Below are 22,099 nucleotides of genomic sequence, written 5' to 3'. Positions count from 1 at the left end.
GGTGACTGAGAGTGTGATGAAGGCAAGCCTTGAACAACAGGCCTCTGTCATAGCTGCCGAATCGAGGCCTATAATTCTAAAAAAAAGTTCATCTGGCTGATTGGAGAAGATTGTGATTCCAAGTCAGAAAAGCATGTTCCTGCTTGTCTGAAAGACAGAAACAGCCAAAGTATGAACTGTCTCTGGAAGCTGTGGGCAGCCTCCAGAAACAGAGCAGACTCAAGCCAACAGCCAGTGAGGAAATGGGGACCTGAGTCTTGCAACCACAAGAAACTGAATTCTGCCAACATGAATGACCTTGGAAGTGAGTTTTGGCACCACATCTTCCGGATAAGAATACAGCTTAGCCAACACTTTGATTTCAGCCATGAGAGAACATAAGCAGATAACCCAGCCACTCTGTGTCCTGACTTGATTTACAGAACTGTGAGATAACAAATGGATTTTGTTTTAGCTGCTGTATTTGCAGTAAATTTTCCACACGGATATGGAAACTAATACAGTTGAGAAAGTGATGATGATAACATTAAGAAGTAACTATAAGGAACAGGAAACCCACACATGCTGGCATTAGACTTCAGGAGTAAAGGCAATATCTTATTAGGACTTAAACTCTCTGCAGACATGATATTTCAAATAGCAATTGGGTAGAAGGTGGCATAAATAAGATAGAACACAGAAGCACAATATAGTTGTGTTACTAAAGTTGACTTTTTGTATAGTGTTATCCCTGATGCCAAGAAAAAGAGAAATCTACAAACACTGTCTTGACTTTTGTTCCTTGAAACTGAAGAGAAGCATTCCATAGAACTGTTCTCTAGCCTTTCTGTGCATTAGAATTGCCTAGGCAGATCTGAATAATCACAGAGTTTAGGCCACTCTCCTTCCAGTAAATCAGAATCCTTGGGAGTAGGACCCAAGCTTAAGTATGATCTTATAAACTGCCCCAATTTTTTCATTCAATGAACAGTCCAGTTTAAGAACCAGTGCTAAAAATGTCATGTCCCCCAAACTGAAGACTTTTGTTCTACTCTAATTTGCGGAGGAAATTCAACTGAAAATTATTACTGAATTTTCATTCAGAAAATAGTAATAGCTAATATCTGACAAGTACTTACTATCTATGTGTTTTAAGTTTTATCCAACAAATGAATTAATAACTTGCTCAAAGACACACACACCAAGTGCATACTCAAGAATGCAACAGCAGTTGCTGCCCCCACAGTCCCCATGCTAAATCTCTTTCCTGTAATGCTTGTATTTATCCAGACTGTTATGTTTTCCCTTATCACCTGCAATGAAAAGCAAATGGCATTTTCTGTAGCAATTCTTTTTTCTCTCAGTCATGTTTCCCCAAATATGTGAAACAAAGCTATTTAGGCTTTTCCTAAAAGATTAAATGCTAAAATAAACCTTCCTGACTCTTTAATAACTATTTGATACAAAGGTACCCGTTACCCACTTAGGGCCTATAGTTAGAAGGGCATCTCTTCTTTCCAAGGGTAAGTCCAAATCTATAAAAGATATTCAAACAATATATAATATGTTTCTCAAGAAAATTGTATAAGAAAGCTTCTGTGATTATCAAACAAAAGAGAGTACAGAGAAGTTAACATAACTGATTATTGGATGGTAGAAGGAGAATTGCCCTCATATCCCTTCACTTTTGAGAAAAATCTGTGATGGAGATTATCTACATAAGCAGATAATTAACAGAAAGTGTTAATAAATCATTCTGTTACACAATGGCTAGATTGAAACTCTTTTAAAGACAGATTTGTATTTATAAAATTTCCAGTAGAAGTGTCCTGATTTCTGGACTTAATTAATTCATCAAACATCTTATGGTGTATGGGCACCTTAGGGAGGAATAGCTTTTCACAGAAAGCTATTGTCAGACTGGATGCTTAAATATTGAATTTGAAAACAGTGATTAAAGGAAGACAAATAATTTTCTGTCATTTTTGAAAATGACTGAGGCAAGAAACAGGTATCCCGATTCATAAGAAGCAAATTTTAAAAAAGAATCATCAAAGCTTGAATAAACAGAAATTCCATCAGATTCGAGAAAAATTCATTTGCCATTTTAGTTAACAATTAATTCCAGTTCCTTTCTGCAATCAAAAAAAAATTAATACCAGTTCCTTTTCAATATACACTGTGTAGTTCACTCTCTGAAGATTCTCCAAAAAGTAAACCTGCAAAAGGCAGATTAATTGGAGAAAACTTATACAAATTTATTTAACATGTATATACAGAAGCCTTCAGAATGAAGACTCCCAGTACTAATCGTGGAGGATACTAATTAATAGAAACAGACCATCAAAGATATTGTAACCTAGAGGAGAAAATAAGCAAAACACATGCACAAAGCTAAACCCGATAATTATAGTAAAGCAGCAGGAAAATATGCCACAGGAGTTCAGATAAAGAGACATGACTTCCAAGGGTCAATGAGTATTTTTATTTATTTAAGTCACTTACTTGCAGTATCATTCTGTGTAGAAAAAACTATGTCACTTGCATATATTATAAAATAATAATTATTGTGCTTGCTCTTTAAGAATTCCATGAGAATTTACTTTGGGCTTTCATTAGTATTTACTTTTTGTTATTAAAAATTTAAAGAAGTTCTTTGTGACATTGTGGTTTCATCCATAAAGCATATGTCCCAAATACAGAGCTTTGTAAGAGAAACAGTTATAAAGCTTGATTTCTGTGCATTTACATTTTCAGTGTCTAAGATTCTAATCTTGGAAAATTCCACTTGTAAATTCTTAATTTTATGAAATCATTTGTCTTAAATATACATGTTATTTGACAATGTCCATTGAGGCCTAATGTACTGTAAAGTAAAATTTATTATGTTTTCTATTTTATAAATGAGGAAAGAACAGGGAGTTTGTCTTCCTAATAACCCAGTAAGTCACACCACATGATTAGTATCAGGGATCATAACTCCCCGCTAACAGTGTAATGTGTAGCCCACCACACTGTGGTCCTATCTCTTCTCTTCTCTGCCCACTAATTCCCCATGAGGATCACAGGATAGAGGGCCTGAAAGTGTTAATAAATCATCCTTTCCCTATTATTTGGCATTAAATAGGATGAGTCATGTTGAACAAAATGGGAATCTATTTGCAGCATTTATTATGTCAAATATAATATGTAATTTTCCTCCCACAAAAGAAACAAGGAAATGTTTACTTTTGCCCCATGTGCTGGAAAGAATAGGTAACTCATCTATTAGAGAGAGTGCTGCTTATGGTTGAGAGACATAAGCTGGGTAAAATACTCAAGTGAAAGAAGGAATTAAAAGAACAAGTGAAAACAGTAAAAATATTTGTAAAGTTAACAACTAAAAAGATCAAATTGCCATAGTTTGCAGAGCTTAGGAGGCTAAAAGAAAGACTTCTACAGGAAGCTATCGTCAGACTGGGTGCTTAAATATTTAAATTGAAAACAATGATTAAAGAAAGACTAAGAATTTTCTGTCATCTTTTATAATGACTCTGAAGCAAGAAACAAGCATCCTAATTTATAAGATGTAAATTTTAAAAAGAGAATCATCAGAACTTGAATAAACAGAAATTCCATCAGATTCGAGAAAAATTCATTTGCCATTTTAGTTAAGAATTAATACCAGCTCCCTTTAAATATACACTGTCTAGGTCACCCTCTGAAGGTTCTCTGAAAAACCTGCAAAAGGCAGATTAATTGGAGAAAAGGTATACAAATTTATTTAACATGTATAGACAGAAGCCTTCAGAATGAAGATCTAAAGATACACAGAAAATTGTCAATTTTGATGCTTAGGTTCAACAAAGTATGGACAGCCATGTAGAAATATAACTGGACAAAAAGCAATGATCTAATGCTAATAGACTGAGTGAGGAAACCCAGCAAGGCCTGTCTGTCTGGAACCTTCTTGGCCTTGCTGCACATGCATTTCTTCCTTCTGGGTGTGGGGCAGGACCCTCTCTGGAATGAGAGTCTCTGGAAGTTGTTATCAGAACGTACCAGAACACTGGTAAATATATTTTTCCTTATTAAATATATTTATACCACATTGCTATAAAATTTGTATCTTTACTATTTCAAAGTTTGCATTCAGTTATCCTCAGCCTGCTTTTTAAAAAAACACCTTTTTAATACGCTGATTTTTAAAAGTGTATATTGTTTTATTTATTTAAAGAATACATCTACATTTATCTTCTGACTGTTGAAAAAAATTAACATTGATTACAGAGTTATATGTAAACAGAATGGAGAAAAAATATTAGATTCAAATAATATTAGATTCAAATAATTATTTAAGCTACAATAGTGCTCAGTGAACATAAAACGAGTAAACAGCATCCTCTTGGAATATGACCTTAACAGGGCATAGGTTTCATTCAGTGTTATTGCATCTTGTCTTTGATCACCAAAACAATTCAATAACTAGCAGAGAAGTTGTCTTAAACTACTTGAAAATTAGCATTTTATTGCATTTGCTTATTAATAGCATCCTCTCCTACAGGACAAAGCCCTATGTCTGATTTATGACTTTGTTCCTCAAGCTTGGCGTATATTTAGCAAATGAATAAATGGGCATAATAAAACTCCTCAACGGAAATGGAACAATTGATGCTATGAAGACAACAAGCATAAAAAATGTAAGGAGTCACAGATTCCAAACTTAATACAGTACTTGCCTGTTTCAAATCTTATTAATATGTATTATCACAAAAGCAGAATTCAGTCTCTCTGAATTAAAAAAAAAGAATTCCAGAATTTTAAAACATAAAAACAGAGGCAAATTTCATTCAGTTTAATGAAACTTAATATTCAAAAAAATGAAAACCTTACCAAAAAGTAGCATGGGCTTTAATTTACAAAGTATAGATTTCTATGATGAAGCAAAAATATACTTTAAAAATATTAATACAGACTTTCCCTTCTGGCAAAGAAGAGACCACATTTAATTTCCTACCTGAAATAAATTGGAAAAAAAAAAAAAAAAAAGAAAAAAGAAAAATTTTCAAGAAAACGGACATCAAATAAGGACAGTGATCCCTAAAAGAAGGAAGACAAAAGAGGTGAGCCCTAAGATTGTCTAATTTAACTGTGTTAAGAGTTTTCAGTCTGCAGGGTAAGGAATGGAAACCCCGGAATCAAAAAGATAGAGATGGAAGTATTGGGGAGCCAAAGCAGCCAGAGTTCACAGTGCAGACTACCAGAAAAGGGAGAATAGCACAGAGATGGAACTCAGAGATCTGCAAAGGGTCCTCCTCACTTGTTTTTTCTTTTTTTTTTTTTTTTTTTTTTTTGAGACGGAGTCTTGCTCTGTCGCCCAGGCTGGAGTGCAGTGGCGTGATCTCGGCTCACTCCAAGCTCCGCCTCCGGGTTCACGCCATTCTCCTGCCTCAGCCTCCAGAGTAGCTGGGACTACAGGCGCCCGCCACCACGCCAGGCTAAGTTTTTGTATTTTTAGTAGAGACGGGGTTTCACTGTGTTAGCCAAGACCTTCTCACTTCTTTAGTTGAGAACTGCTCTGCACATACATTTTAAAAAATTGCCCAAGATTGGGAAAATAACTTGTAGAAAAGATAAGGAAAACAAAGACTATTAAATATTGCACAAAGCCAGGAATGTTTTCTTTTTTCACCAGCCAGAGTAGAAGACTTAATTGTTGAACTTAGGAAGAAGGGTTTTATCTTAGTAATGTGTAAAATTAGATGAAAATGTTGTTCAGGTACTGCCTAACAAAGTTTAAAGCAGAACCTGCAAGAATAAAAGCTTTATTCCAGAAATACAAGCTTGTTTTAACACTTTAAAACTATCATTGTAATTCACTGTATTAACAGACTAAAAAAGGAAGAACGTATGATCATCTCCATAGATGCAGAAAAAGTATTTGACAAAATCCAATATCCGTTTCTTATAAAAACTCTAAATAAAGAATAGAAAGAAACTTTAAATGCTTTCCCCCTAGATATGGGACAAGCCTACATCCATTATTACCACTTTCATTCAGCATTGTACTAAGGTCCTAGACAATGCAATGAGGCCAAAAAATGAAAATAAAGGCATACAGACTGCAAAGGAAAATAAATTTTTTTACTCTCATACATGATTGTCTACGTAGAAAATTCTATGAAATCTGCAAAAATGCTTCTAGAAGAAAGAAGTTAGTTTAGCAAGTTCACAAAATACAAGATAAATATAAACATCTATAATATTTATTTATACTGAAAGCAAATAATTGGAAAATAAAATTATTAAATTCTGATGAAAGCTGTGCAAGATCTGTAGACTGAAAACTACCGAACTTTGTTGAGGGAAAATTAAAGAAGATCAAAATAAATTAAAAGATATACTGTGTCTATAAATCAAACAACTCAAATTGGTTAAGAGGTTACTTTCCTCCAAATTGAGCCATAGACTTAAAGCAAATCCAGATCACAATCTTCGCAGTGTTTATTTTTTTTTGTTTTTTGTAGAAATTAACAAGGTGATTCTAAAATTGACATGGAAATAAAGAGGATCAGTAAATAGCCAAAATGACTTTGGAAAATAACAAGAAGTTTGCAAGATTTGCACTACCTTTCTTCAAGACTCATTATAAAGCTATGGTAATCAAGACAATGATTTTAAGATAGACAAATAAATTAGTTAAATAGAAAAGAAATTCTAGAAATAAATTCAAACATATCCAAACAATTGATTTTTGGCAAAATCAAAGACCATTTAATGAAAAAAGGATAGTGTTTTCAACAAATGATGCTGGATGGGTTCAGCCCCAGAAAAATTAGCATATGTGTAATAAGCAATAATAAAAAATAACAAATTGCTCCTAAGAACAGTGGCTGACAGTTAGGAAAGCTGACTGCCGACCTACTTAATAGAACCTTTCTCAGCATACGTTTATTTACTAATTTTTTTCAGATACCACACAGTGCCTGATACCAGTTTTATTAACTGTCTTGTCAGCAGTGGACTCTGCACAAAATTAAAAGCAAACTAGCGTCCCAAAGGAAGGAAACAGCATGCCACTTCTCAGCAGCATGTCAATCTTCGGGAACACTAATCTCTGCTATCAACAGGTCTAACATTGATTAGATCTTCAAACTGTATGTAGTTAGTTGTGAGGCGCATGCTTTACAGAGGCAGAGGAAGAAAGGATGATGTTGAAATTTAGAAAGGTAAGAAAAATGAAATGCAAAATATTGCAGGAACTGTTATGATTAAAATTTATACAGCCATATGCAGGCACAGTAAGTTTCATACAATATGCCAATCCCTAACACGCTACCAAATACAACCTCCACGAGTTCAGGGGCTTTTGTCTATTATGCTTACTACTGAGATAGAGAGGTAGAAATCATTTTTTTAGGAATTTATAAATAATCACATATTTTGACCTCAATGACATTATGACTAGATTTCCATGAAAATTTTAACAGTAATTTAGAAATACACACACATGAGCCAATCCTCATTTTTTGTAGATTCTGTATTTTCAAATTTGTCTACTTGATAAAATTTATCTGTAACCAAAGCCAATACTCCTGGCACTTACAAAGGCATTTGCAGAGGGGCAAAATATTTGAGTTGCCTGACAGCTGCAGGTTCCTGAGGTCGAACAAGGTAACACTCTGCCATGTTGTTTCAGTTTTCATACTGTAAACACATGTCTTATTCAGGATCTATTTAGTACCACATTTTTTGCATTTCTGTACTTATTGTTGGTGATTTTGCTGTTTTAAATGGCCTCCAACATGGTGTGGAAGTGCTATCTTATGTTTCTAAACACAAGAAGACTGTGATGGGCCTTACAGAGAAAATATTTGTTAGTTAAGCTTCATTCAAGCATGAATTATAGGGCTATTGACCGTGAGTTAAATGCTAATGAATCAACAAACAGTATATCCAGAAAAAGAAAGAGGAAATTTGCTGATTTGTACATAAGACCGTTCCAGAAACTGCTGAAGTAACGTTTATAGCATATAATGAAGCTATGGAACAGTCGGAAAAAAATAGCTAAATTTGTGAATTCATGAGATGACAGCTGATTAGAAAAAAAGCATAGTGGACAGCATTATTGTAAGGTTCAAAGTCAAAGAAAATTACTGTAATGTTACCCAGAGGAAAATGTTAAATTCTTCTCAGCTACTGCTGTCTGCCTCACACATTTCAAAAGGTGATATGGTGTGAAAAATGCTAAGCTTGCAAGCAAGCAGGTTGTTCAGTTCACAAGGCAGCAAAAGAATGTTGAAAATACCTGCTAAGTGTTACATAGGAAAAGGGTCACGGGGAAGAGCAAGATTTTAATGTGATTGGGACTGGCTTATTTTACATGGGCTTGGCCAAAGGAACCTGTGTAACACAAATGACCTCCAAAGCCCCCGGCTCGAAATCATTCCAAGACTGTTCAATCAATTATTTGAATATAAGAAATATATAACATAAGGTGCTTTAAACAGAATGACACATAAAACAAGATTATACATTGATTGGCTGATGAAAATATGATCAGAGACTCACAGGAATCAAACCTTCTATTTCTCCTAAGGGCAATGGTTTCATATTTGCTTATTAAATGCTCATGACAGCTTTATAGAACATAACTACCATGGATAATGTAATAATTGACACTGTGTTTTGTGGGTGTGGGTATGTGTCTGACACTAGACTATAACCAATAGAGTTGGGTATTTAAACTAAATAAAGAATTTTATGACAACTTATTGTCAAAGAATAAAAGAAAACACATCTGTGTGATTCTTTCTTTGATAAGTAATTCTCCTGTGCTGGCCATTATTTATGTCCTTCCAGGTATCAGAGTCAGCTCTCCTTTTGTGTACTCCTTGACTTCTGTGGTGAAGGCTCAGGACTAAGTGGGTAGGCCTGCCCCTTGCAGTGTGTTGGTACAGCTACTCAAAGGGACATTGTGAAACTGACTTAGTATACCTTCTATATGTTCTAACTTAATCTGTAAAGGGCAGTGATTTTTCTGCTACTGTAGTTCTTTTAGCACCCTTTGCTCTGGACACTCAACATAATGTAGAAATTCCATTTTCACTGTGGAAATAAACAACTTCTAAACAAGAACAGAGGATTTTTTCAGAGTTTGATATAGCAAGAGAGTTGGCCACTATTATTTTTGTGGTAGAGTCAAATAATGACACCCCAAAGATGTCCATGTCCTAATCCCTGGAACCTGTGAATATGTTATCTTACATATCTATATAAGGTATCTTACTCATCTATGTTATGGAAAAAGGGACTTTGCAGATGTGATTCACTTTTAAGGATCTTGAGATGAGGAATTGCCCTGGATAATACAGGTAGGCCCAATGTAATCACAATGATCTTTATAAGAGAGTCAAGAGAATCATAGTCAAAAGAGACAGGAAAACAAGCAGAGGTCAGAGTGATGCAGCCAAGAGTCAAGGAATGTTGACAGCCTAGAGAAGCTGGTAAAGACAAAAAATGTATCTCCCCTAGAGGCTCGAAAAGAAATGCTGCTCTTCCAGGCCCTTGATTTTAGCCTTGTAAAATGCATTCAGACTTCTGATCTCCAGAACTGCAAGATAATAAATTTGTGTACTTTAAGCACTAAATTTGTGGTAATTTGTTACAGTAGCAATAGGAAACTAATACAACTTGCATTTGGCACAAATTCAAAGACAGGCAAGGAGTAGGAAAGCTGTGTAGTGAGAAGAAGGAGGGCTTCAGGTATACAGATGCTCCTCAACTTACAATGAGGTTATGTCCAGAGAAATTCATTGTAACTTGAAAGTCTGGCAAGGCAAAAACTTCATTTAATATCCCAATAAACACTTCGTAAAATCAAAAAATCAGAAGTAGAACCATTGTAAGTCAGGGATCATCACACTTTGACTCAAGGCTGTTGGCTTGGGAAAGCTGGAGTTAGAGTGACGCAAAGTGAGGCATCTCATGTGATTGGTTAGAAATCATATATTTTGTCCTCTGCTTGGTGCTGAGTTGGAAATCAGTAAACTAGGGAAGGCTGCAGTCACTGATGAAGTCCTTTTTGTTGTGGACCAACTGTTGCAGAGAGTGTGATTTGGCTTTCTGGACTGTTGGCTGCAGAAATTGTTGGGCAATGCTCTATTGTCATATTTGATTATGAATAAAAGTGTCCTCCAGAACCTCAACAAATAGCCTATCTGGTGTACATTTTATGTTACAATTCCATTGTCTCCGATGAGAAGTAAACACCAATTATTTTTCCACTGAAGGTAATGTCTTCTTTTCTGACTGAATCTCATATTTCTCTTTTCTACTTTCTCTTTCATCTTTAGAAGTCTGACAATGATGTCACTAAGTATGATTATCTTTCTTCAGATTCACTGAATTTCTTGAATATGTGGATTGATATTTTTCAAAGCTTTTGGAAAGTTTTCAGCCATTATGTGATTGATTAATTCAGTTATCTTTCATCTTTACTTCTGGAACTTCAGTTACGCGTATGTTAGATCCTCTTATATTGTCTTATAGCCCCTGGTGCTTTCTTTTATTTTTTATTTTTCCTGTTCTTTTTCCTCAAGTTCTTGTAAACAGATTTATCAGAAAAAAAATCAAATAGACAATTAACATACTATGAAAAAGTGTTCAACTTCATTAAACATCAGAGAAATGCGTATTAAAAGCAAAATTAGATTCTACTATCAACCCAAAAGAATTTCTGAAATTTAAAAAGACAAAAAAGACTAAATGTTGCTGTTGACATATAATAGCCAAAATATCTTGATCCTACCGTAATGGTTAGGCTCCTCTTTATGAACTAGATCCACTCTCACATTAATCCAGGAATTAAAATACTATTATATAATCAATGTCTTTTTCTTCTTACAGGATAATACTAATCAGAATACTAATCAAAAATAAAATTATTTTCTTAACCCTAAATTCCTCTGTAGTAACTGCCTCCCTTCTCAGTTACATTGACATTAATGACTTCTTTCAACGTCATGGCTCTGAATACATCTCCATCTTAATGACTTGTAAACATATTTTTAATTCTAATCTGTCTTTTAAACTCCATACTAACATATCTATCTCCATTTCCACTTGAATATTTTGTAGGTATCTCAAACTTGAACTCTTGAATACCTCCCCACCCCTGAAAAAAAACTCTTTCAGTTGGTAAATGGCAACTCCATCTATCCAATTGCTTAGTCCAAACACCTTGGAATTATCTCTGACTTCTCTTCTACACTTCACAGGTACTCTTTCCCCAAAAATGCAAATTTTACCTTAAAAATATGTCTAAAATAAGACCTTTTATCATCTTCACCATTTCTATCCCTTTCAAGTCTTAACCACTCACCCCATTCATTTCATTTTAGACCTTGCCCTCCAACCAACACAGCAGCCAGAATGATCTTTTTAAAACTCAAATAAGTTTCTGTCACTCCTTTGCTCAAAGTCTCCAATTACTCCTCATTTTTTCAGAATAAACGCCAAAGTTCTTAAAATTTCCATAAGCCTCTAATGATCTGGTTTCTGCCTCTCTGACTTCATCTCCTATTACTCTCTTTTAAGTATTTAATGATTGTTAAGAATTGTGTCATATAAACCAAAACCCCAGAAAATATATTATCCTGAAGTAATATCAGACAAGAAAAAAAAATCATTCCAGTAATAAATAGTTAAGAATTTTGATTAAATCATTTTAAAAATGAGAAATAAGGTAATTGTTTCATTACTGGCCTATATTTAATATCAATGGTAAGGATTAAAATGTCATAAAACTAATTGGCTCCTTATGATGAGTTACTATATATCTCTAAACATCTTTGAGACATAAAATCAGGTCTGAGGTTGAAGTCTTGCATCTTTAAATTAACAGCGAAATCTTTTTGCAATATTTTGAAGTCCTTAATTTTATATTTTTATAATGATTATAAATAATATTCACAGGTAATCAATATGTTTTCTGATATTCATGAGCAGAATATGTAAATGAAATGATTTCTCCTCTAAGATAAGAGCCTTTTAGTAACAGTATTTTTAGTATTTCCTCTTAAATTAACTTGTGCAAAATCAATGCTATTTCTCATGCTATCTCTCCCTTATATGAGATGTTAACAACAGACTGTTGATCACATTACAGTTGACCCTTGAACAGTAAGGGTTTGAAATGTGAGTCCACTCATATGTAGATATTATTCCATGTCTGCCACCCCTGAGATAGCAAGACCAATGCCTTCTCATCTTCCTCCATTTTAGACTACTCAGTATGAAAACAATGAGGATTCAAGACCTTTATGATGATCCAGTTCCACTTGATAAGTAGTAAATATATTTTCTCTTTTTTATAATTTTCTTAACATTTTCTTTTCTTTAGCTTTCTTGTAAGAATACAATATATGGGCCAGGCGCGGTGGCTCATGCCTGTAATCCCAGCACTTTGGGAGGCCAAGGAGGGCGGATCACCTGAGGTCGGCTGTTTGAGACCAGCCTGACCAACATGGAGAAACCCTGTCTCTATTAAAAATACAAAATTAGTCGGGTTTGGTGGCGCATGCCTGTAATCCCAGCTACTTGGGAGGCTGAATAAGGAGAATCGCTTGAACCTGGGAGGCAGAGGTTGCGGTGAGCTGAGATCACGCCTTTGCACTTAAGCTTGGGCAACAAGAGTGAAACTCTGTCTCAAAAAAAAAAAAAAAAAAGAATACAATACATATTACGTGTAAATATACAAAACATGGGTTAAGCAACTCTTTATGTTTTCAGTAAGGCTTTTGGTCAACAGTAGGCTACCAGCAGTTACATTTTTGGAAAGTCAAAAGTTATATTCTGATTTTCAACTGTGTTGGGGGGTCAGTGCCCTTAACCTCCACATTGTTCAAGGGTCAACTGTATTTAAAATAATAAAAAAGGTATAATTATAAGATTTGAATATTGAACTTGAGAACATTCTTTTATTTATTCAATTATTTAATAATTGAGCAACTACCACAAACCAGACACCACAATGCATATACGGCAGTCTGCTGAACAGTCATGGAAATGCTTCTCACAGGCTGACAGCACAGAATGTTCTCACTTTTTTGTAACTTTCCCATTGCTGAGTCCTCCAAAAAAATCTGAAACATCAAATACTTTAAACCTAAAATATATACAATTTTTACTTGTCAGTTATACCTCAAAAAAAGCTGGAAAAATCTGTAACATATAAATTTTATGCTAAGTGAAATTTAGTTAAGAAAGACATACTATATCTTATCCATCTAAGTGTTCCTTGATTAGCATAGTAATTAGCATGTGTTAGGCCCTCAATGAATATAAGTTGAGAAATTATATTTAAGGGAAGATATCTTGTTTATTTGTTTTGTATCTCAACTAGCTAGCTTTTATTCTATCACTTTACCATATTTTATAAGTATTATTACTGTTAATAAAGAGAAAAAGGAAAGAAATGACATTTCTCAAGCACTTGCATTGAGCCAGTCACCATGGAAAAATTTCATGCCTATTGTGCCTTTTAATCATCCCAATATCACTATAAAATAGCAACTATTATTCCCCATTCTACAGATAAGAAACTTATTATGGCAGGTACTAACCCAGATTTTCTAGCTCTAAAGCTTGTATTTTTAAGCCACCTAAGTCTCACCCACAGTGTTCATTAAGTTCTGGCCAAGAAACATACTGCTCTCCTGCCTTCACACTAATCTCCTTATCTAGTTCGATCACAAGTTCCAGTTGCCAAGTTCAGCCAGGTATGCCTATAACCTGGCTTAATTTTTCTAGTGTTCCCTTTTACTCTCAACGGTGTCTGCCTGTGGATGATGCATCATGTGATCACCGTACCTCTTATTTCATCCTGGTTGTCAGTCCCCATTATGTTTTATCCAGGTAGAGTAAATTCTTCATAGATTGTTATGAAGAAGAGCTCTTCCTCTCTTCAAGTCACGTCCTTTACCTTTTCTCAGAGAAGAGCTTGGCTAAAGTTTTCTTAGAGATTTCTTTGACTAACAACAGCATGATGGCATTTTCCTTACTTTACAATCTCAGTGATTTTGCTGCTGCAGCAAATTACCACAAACTTGGTGACTCAAAATTATGCAAATATGTTATCATACAGGTCTATGGGTGAGAAGTCTGGTATATATCTCACTTTGCTAAGATCACGGTTTTCGTAGTTCATTACTTTCTGGAGGCTCTATGCAAAAATCTATGTTCTTGCTTTTCCTACCTTTTAGAGGCTATCTGCTTTCCTCGGCTCATGGCCCCTTCCTCTATCTTCAAGCAGGCAATATCAGGCTACGTTACCACACTGCTATCTTTCTGGTACTCTCTTCCTATTCCCTCTTCTACTTATTGAGCCTATCTAGATAATCTCACTATTTTAAAGTCAGCTAATTTGCAACTTTAATTCTATCTGCAGCTTTAATTTCCCTTGACCATAACCTAATGTATTCACAGGTTTCAAGAATTATGACATGAACTTCATTGGGGAATCATTATTCTCCCTAAGACAGTAGCTGATTTTCAAATTTCACTCAACTTTCTAACTACCAAGACAATAGAACAAAATGAAATTTCAAAAACAGGTAGCAAGGTAAACTCTGTAAATCAACATATGAGTTCAGTCCCAAAGGACAAGTAAAGTTTTTCTTAACAATATTTGTTGAAAAAAAATTCATCAGAAAGGTCTTTAATAAAGACAGTGAATATTATCATGGACCATGGCATCGCATCACTGTTTTGTTTCTAAAAATGGAAAATCATATTTTATATGCCTTTTTTGCCAAGGGACCTCACAAAATCATATTGAGCAATATTTAAATGTTTTTTCTCACTTAAAAAAAAATTCTTCATGCTAAGTCCTCGCCCTGCAAAGAAAGTACTTGTTTAATTGATTAAACATCTAGTGATACACATCTTGAAACAATGGAAAATATCATTAATAAAAATCAGCTACAGAAAATTTAAACAGATCTGTTAATTATTTCTGTTTTATATTCTAAACAAGTGGACAACTAACTCACTTTAAGAACAGCTCATATCCTGCTTGATCAGAGAATAGAATTCACAAAATAAGAACAGATGCAAATTCTATTTCCAAAATACTACATAATACAAAGACTTCATGAAAATGATGCAATTTACCAATTAGGGGCTATAAATACTATGCAAAATATAATTCTCTTAAAATTGTAAAATTTATTTCCTTTATTTGTACTATTTTTGTTAGTGTGGGCTACCAAATAAAAAAGTAAACAAGCCATATAAAAAGAGTTAGATGAATGTGAAAACTGGAAATTGAGTAGCCCACAGGGAATGTAAATAACAAAGAGGAATTAACAAAATAAAATTTATTATGTATTTGAATCAATAAAATTACAAATTACAAATTTCTTCTGCCATGTATCTTGTTACTCTTCTGAGAGGTTGTGTCTACAGAGTTTTGTTTTTTTTTTAAATAAAACAATATTTTTTTAAATAAAACTTTTTGTTTTAAATTTTAAAAAGGTAACCAAACATTCAAAAAATTTTAAATCACTGTTTGTTTTTAAAGTCGAAACAACCAATGTTGAGAAGTACTTATTTTAAACCTAGCTTTGGAAGGTAAAGATGTTACCAGAAATTAGCAGTTTTATAAAACATGTCATCTACTTTTATAAAAAATGTTTCAAGTAAAATGTTTGTACTCCTGACTTCCAATCCAGCATGTAAGGAGTTCGGAAGTCATCATTCCATTCTATGAAGAAGCTAAAGCTGAATAAATGGAAAATCAACAACTCTTCTTAGATCCCTCAAAAAGGATACAATTTTGTTCCTGATTCCAGGATAAACCACTGTTCTCAAAATCAGAGACAGACATAGAACACATCTATCTCTCTCAATACAGAGAATTACAATTTACCAAAGTAGAAACCTAGGAGTGGAAATTACTTTGGAAACCAGTGCTTGATTTCTTTTTTCAGTACCTCATGTCCAGCTATGAAGAAAAAAAAAAGGCATTCCAAAAGGCAAAAAAATACAATTTTAAGAGACAAAACAAGTGTGAGAATCAGACTCAGATATGGCAGGATATTAAAGCTACTACCGTCAGTATGCTAAGAGTGCTAATGGATAACGCAGACAGTATGCAAGAACAGACTGGTAATGTGAGCAGAGTAATAGAAATTTTAAAATAAGAACCAAAAACAGATTCTAGAAATCAAAAATACTGTAATAGAAATGAAGAATGTTGTGATAGGCTTATTAGCAGACTGGACACACTGAGGAAAGAATCTCTGAGCCTAAGAATATCTCAATAAAAGCAACTAAAACTGAAAAGCAAACAGGAAAAAGACTGAAAAACACAAAACCGACTAAGAACCACGGAACAATGTGATACAAACAATTAGTGGCACCCCAAAACAATTATAATAGTAACATCGAAGATCACAAATTGCAGATCACAATATAGGATATAATAATAATGAAGTCTGAAATCTTGCCAGAATTACCAACATGTCACACAGAGACAGGAAGTGAACCCGTGCCGTTGTAAAATGGTCTCGATAGACTTGCTGGATGTAAGGTTGCTGCAAACTTTCAATTTGTAAAAAAATGCAATATCCACAGAGTGCAATAAAGCTAAGTGCAATAAAACCAGATATCCCTGCATTTCATTAAGAAAACCATGTTCATGAAACATGTGTTTGTTGAGTTACATTCAAACTGCACATCATGGATACAGCATTTTTTTTTTCTTGAGTCTTTCTATTTCTGATGAGTGCCAAGGGAATGGAGGTGGAATATACTCTCCAAGGTCACAGCAATTCATTAAATATAGCTGACAATGCTATAGTAAAGAAAAAATATATATTGCTAAGTCTGTATCCACATGAAATTCACGAAGTAGTTGTTTACTCTCAAAAGAATCAAAAATAAATACCAAGGGAATATGATTATAAATGGTGACAGACACTTCTCAGTGATTGTGATCCTTTGCATCATATGGGTGCCAGAATATAAATTGGGTAAATTCATTCCTTGGGGAGCAGAGCAGAAGTCAAACCATGTGGCCAGGCCAAGCAGGATGGATTTAATTAGGAATACTGCAGCATAATATTCACATAAACTCATAAAATTTTATTTTGCTCAGTTAAGCAATAGTTATTTTCAGAGCTCACTCACCAGTGGGAAAGAGTTCCCAAAAGGCTACCAGAACTTGTCTCATTAATTCAACCCCAAAGCAGAGCTGGGACTGTATGTGTTTGGTGACTTGGGTTGACACTGAGCTGGGCTAAAACAGGCAGAGGTAGTATTGACTGAAAAAAAAAAAAAAATCCCCCAAATATCTGACCTTATTGAAAAATGCAGCAATACTTCCACACAGCTTTATGTGGCTCACAGATAGTCTTTGAGTGCAGGAATAATCTAAATATTTTTTATTAAGTGTCAACTGCTCAGTAATGCTTACTATAAAAACTATTTAAAATTATAGTTCTGATGCCCCATACCCTGGTTTGTTTCATTAACTTACTACCTCATTTTATACTTTTTACTTATTCATTATACTTTTTATTATCTTTTTTTCTCTACTGGAATTGTGACATTTTATATTTGTTTCATTCATTAGTGTATCTTAAGTGTTTAAAATGGCACCTGACACATAAATGATTATCAATGTGTTAAAATAATAAAAATTTTGAATTTTCAAGAATTTCTCTTGGGCTTTCTCTTCAAAGAGGAGCTCTGCAGTGAAAAGCATTCTGGAGACGTATGAAGTCCATGCTGACATTTTCCCCAGCACATTCTGACCTCTGTGCTCTCATCACATAAGCAAACTCTAAGATCAATAGTTGTTCACATTTTCACACTGAGAAATGTGACAGCTGAAAGAAGCATGGCACCTTCGAAAAGAAACAAGCATGGAAGTGCAAAAAACAAGCTGCACCACCTCATAATTGTGTAAATTTAGGCAAGTTTTATAACATGTCTTAGTCTTGATTTTCTCAAAACAGGCATATTAGTTACTTGGTAGATTTGCTGTGATAATTAAATGAAATTATATATATTAAGCATTTATTGAGGTGCTAGGCATATTCAGAAAATGATTATTTTCTCGACCTCAAATTCAAATCCACAAGAAATGAATTCCTGTCATTCTTCTACCACCAATAAGTCCCAGTTTGGAATTCCAATGCTCAAGCCTGAAACCCTGACTTTGTAACTGGGTGCCAGCCCCTAGCTCCCTGCTCCAGACTATCCACTACCCTGAGCCTCTTCTCGTTACCTACTACAAGGCTTTGAAATAATTGCTTGTCATCCCTCTGCTTAGATAGACATTCTGCTCATTTCTTGGACTGCTTGAGAAATTCTAGCCTTTGCTTCTTAGGTCTCCTGTCCTTTCCCTTTCTTGGGACTCAGAAATCAATTGCTCAAAATGAAGGCCTCATTATCAGAAACAAAAGATTTTCTCTGACTTTTTGCTGTTGCTTTCAGTCTTATTTTCCACCAAGGCAAATCATAAAAACTAGAATCTCTTTTTCCTAAGGTGGGTCATAAAAACCAGAACCCCTTTTCCCCAAAGCCAGCCATAAAACCTAAAAATTTTACTCTGGCTTTTCTTCTGACTGTCTGTATAAAAACTGGCCATAAAAAAAATTATCTAACCTACCTTGTTTGACTGTAGGTCATGAGCCTCCTATACCAAAGAGGGTCGTTCCCCATACCCAGAAGGAAGAAATACAAGCTTGGAGAGACCAAGAAGAATATGGATGGACAAGACTTGAGTTTCCCCACACAGTCTATTAATGTTAGATCATACTCTTTTTGTCTAACCATGTTTTTGCACAGCTATTCATACTTTGTTGAACCTAAGTGTAAAAATGGACGCTTTGCTCTGTATCTTTGGGTCTTTATTCTGAAGGCTCTGGTGTATGTGTTAATAACTTTTGAATGCCTTTTCTCCAATTAATATGCCTTGGCTAAATAAATGACTATAATTTTACAATGACCTGTGGTCCTATTTCGAGTAAGTGTTTTAAACTTTTGATATTTGACAGACTTTTCAAAATCAAAATTTCAAATTCTACATTTATGTTCTTTTAACCTCACACTAACTTTTCAGATATTAGGGCTCCTGGAAGTCCAAGAGGGACGTATCAGGCATGTTTGGTATGTTAAAATCATGTGGGGAACATTGTCAAATAAGAAATAGTGTTTAACTTTCTATGGTTTATATTTGCACAAATGTGTTGTTAACTTATGTTCCAAAATTATGAGATTTCTAAAATTCTGATATGTCATAGTATATGTTATCAGCAATAGTTATGATTATCATGTTAACATCATTATATACCACAAAAATAACTACATTTTCTTGTCAATTGTCTTTCACCATGACTATTCTAGGATTTTTGTCATCCACAATCATCGTTTTATTTTTTAATTATTCTCCAAAAGTGGTTTATAATTACCTACAGTCCAAAATTTACTTCTTCTTTTAAAAAACCCATGTAAAGGACTCTCTGACAAGTACTCTTGACAGGTTTCTTGTAACTCTAGTAACTTTGGAGATCATACCATTAGACTAGGTAAAAACTTCCAGGACTTCAATTAAAAAGCTGATGCATTCATGAGGAATACTAATTCAACATCAAACAGAACAAAAGTTAATCACATGGGACTAAACTGATAAAAGACTAAAATAGTTTTTATATTTTTTTCACTTAAAACACTGCTGATTCTTTTTATTTTTATTTTTTTTTCTTTTTTGAGATGGAGTCTCACTTTGTCACCAGGCTGGAGTGCAGTGGCATAATCTCGGCTCACTGCAACTTCCACCTCCCAGGTTCAGGCAATTCTGCTTTAGCCAGCCTCCCGAGTAGCTGGGACTACAGGCATGTGCCACCAAACCTGGCTAATTTTTGTATTTTTAGTAGAGATGGGGTTTCATCATGTTGGCCAGGATAGTCTCGAGCTCTTGACCTGATGATCCACCTGCCTCGGCCTCCCAAAGTGCTGGGATTACAAGCATGAGCCACCGTGCCCAGCCTTTTATTTTTTTTATACTCAAGAATTTTTTTTCTTTTGAGCAATTTATAGCTGACAACAATTTGGTACAATATACCTTTGTAAAAAAACCTGATTTTCTTTGTCTATCTGATTTATCCAGAGTTTAGAATTAATTTGTGAGTATTCTTAATTTATTATAATTATTTACATAAGTTCGATAAAAATCTGTTTTCTTACGTAATGGGACACAATGAAAGACACTAGTTATTTAATGAAGGATTTGACCGGAACAGAATATATTCCAATAAGACTGAACTGCTTTGAGGAATCAAGGTTGACTTTACAGAGTAAATACAAAGCCTCTTTAAAAGGCTGGGTTGGTACCTTGTCTACATAGTTCCTTTACAAGGTTCCTGACCTGTGATAACTAAAAAACAAACAAACAAACAAACAAACAAAAAAAGGCACTTTCTGATAGGCCCAGAAACCGAGTTATTTGGGGATCCACCTCTCCAAAAAAGAAATTTATCCAGGTATTACAGACAGCCTGATGATAAATCCTTGGCTTGGCTTCCTAGCCTTGAGAGACTTTTAAAAGTCTAATCTGAGATTCCTTGTAAAATGTTTCCAACAAAGCCAATTTAAAAAGAGTCGATATGGCCAATCGCTATTCAGACTACATTTTATACAAATAATCAGGCCAAGTGTAGTAAAACTGTAACTTATTTTACAAATAAACTGGTCCTGCTATGATTTTTCTTTAGTAAAAATGGGGGACTAGAAAAAAATTCTTTAAGATAAACTAAAACATACCTTATTAGATTCTAGCCTTAATCATTGTTTTTGAGTTTTTATTATTTTCCTGCAATTCAAACTAAATCCTAAATTCTTTCCTGGCTGTAAGTCTCCCAACTAATGTTTCCAAATTTTTTCTACTTTCTGACTTAAAATTACCAAAATTAATACTGCTTTTTCCTAAAGCCCTATAAGCTAAAGGTAGACAACTTGATAAAAACTTTTTTAAAAAATCATAATAACAACTTAATATACAAACAACCTTTGAGCTTGACAATGTGTAGACTACTCAAAAGTTCCCTTGAACGCCTGATACAAACTACAAAAAAAAAAAAAAAAATCTGTCGGATTGTTATTATCTGCTCTCACTTCATCTAAAGATGCTTCAAGCCTAACATCTAAAAATCTTCTCAATGGGCTGCCTGTTAGACTTAAAACCTAAGTTTATAGTTTTTTCTAGCCATTAACTTTTGTTTTTCTTTTGTTTCCATAAAAATGCCTCTTACTCAATATCTGTCTGATTGCTAAAATCATAAAGAAACCCAGCTTTGGTAAAAGCCCATCTACAAGACCACTGCCTGAAATAAGATGCAACTATTAACTGTTTAACTTGACTGCCCTGTTCTCAAGACTGAGAGACTGCTTCAATTAAATGGCTTATACAACAATCCACCAACCCGATTCCTAGCCTGTGAAACTTCTTGGGGAAGTTTTAGGCCAGAGAAGGTTAGAAAACAGAAAACAACATTCAAAAATGGCCTCAGAAACAGCCTCAGGAAAAAAAAAAATAAAAAAGATGTTTTCTCTGACCTTCTCCCACCCTCCTGCCTCCTGTCGTTCAGCCCCATTCTCCCCCAAGGCTGGCCATACAAACTTGAATCCCTCTTCCACAAGCCAGGATAAAAATCAGAACCTCTTTTCCTCAAAGCCAGCCATAAAACCTAAAAATTTGACTCCAGCTTTTCTTCTGCCTTTTTGTATAAAAACTGACAATAAACAATTATCTGATCCCCTTTCCAGAGAGGGTCCTGTCCCATATCCAGAAGGAAGAAATACATGCTCTGAAAAATCAAGACAAATCTAGACGAAGAGGCCTTGCTAGATTGCTCTACTCCGTCTATTAACATTAGATAATACCCTATTTTTCCAAACATATTTCTATGCAGCTATCCATACTTTCTTGAACCTAAGCATAGAAATGGATGATTGTTTCTATATCTTTGGGTCTTCATTCCAAAAGATCCTGTTTACACATTAATAAATTTTGAATGCTTTTTCTCCAGTTAATCTGACATTTATGAGTTCATTTCTCAGTAAACCTTCAGAA

The sequence above is a fragment of the Symphalangus syndactylus genome, chromosome 4 (genome assembly GCF_028878055.3).
Source record: "Symphalangus syndactylus isolate Jambi chromosome 4, NHGRI_mSymSyn1-v2.1_pri, whole genome shotgun sequence".
Lineage (NCBI taxonomy): Eukaryota > Metazoa > Chordata > Mammalia > Primates > Hylobatidae > Symphalangus > Symphalangus syndactylus.
Note: the sequence above shows the minus strand (reverse complement) of the source record.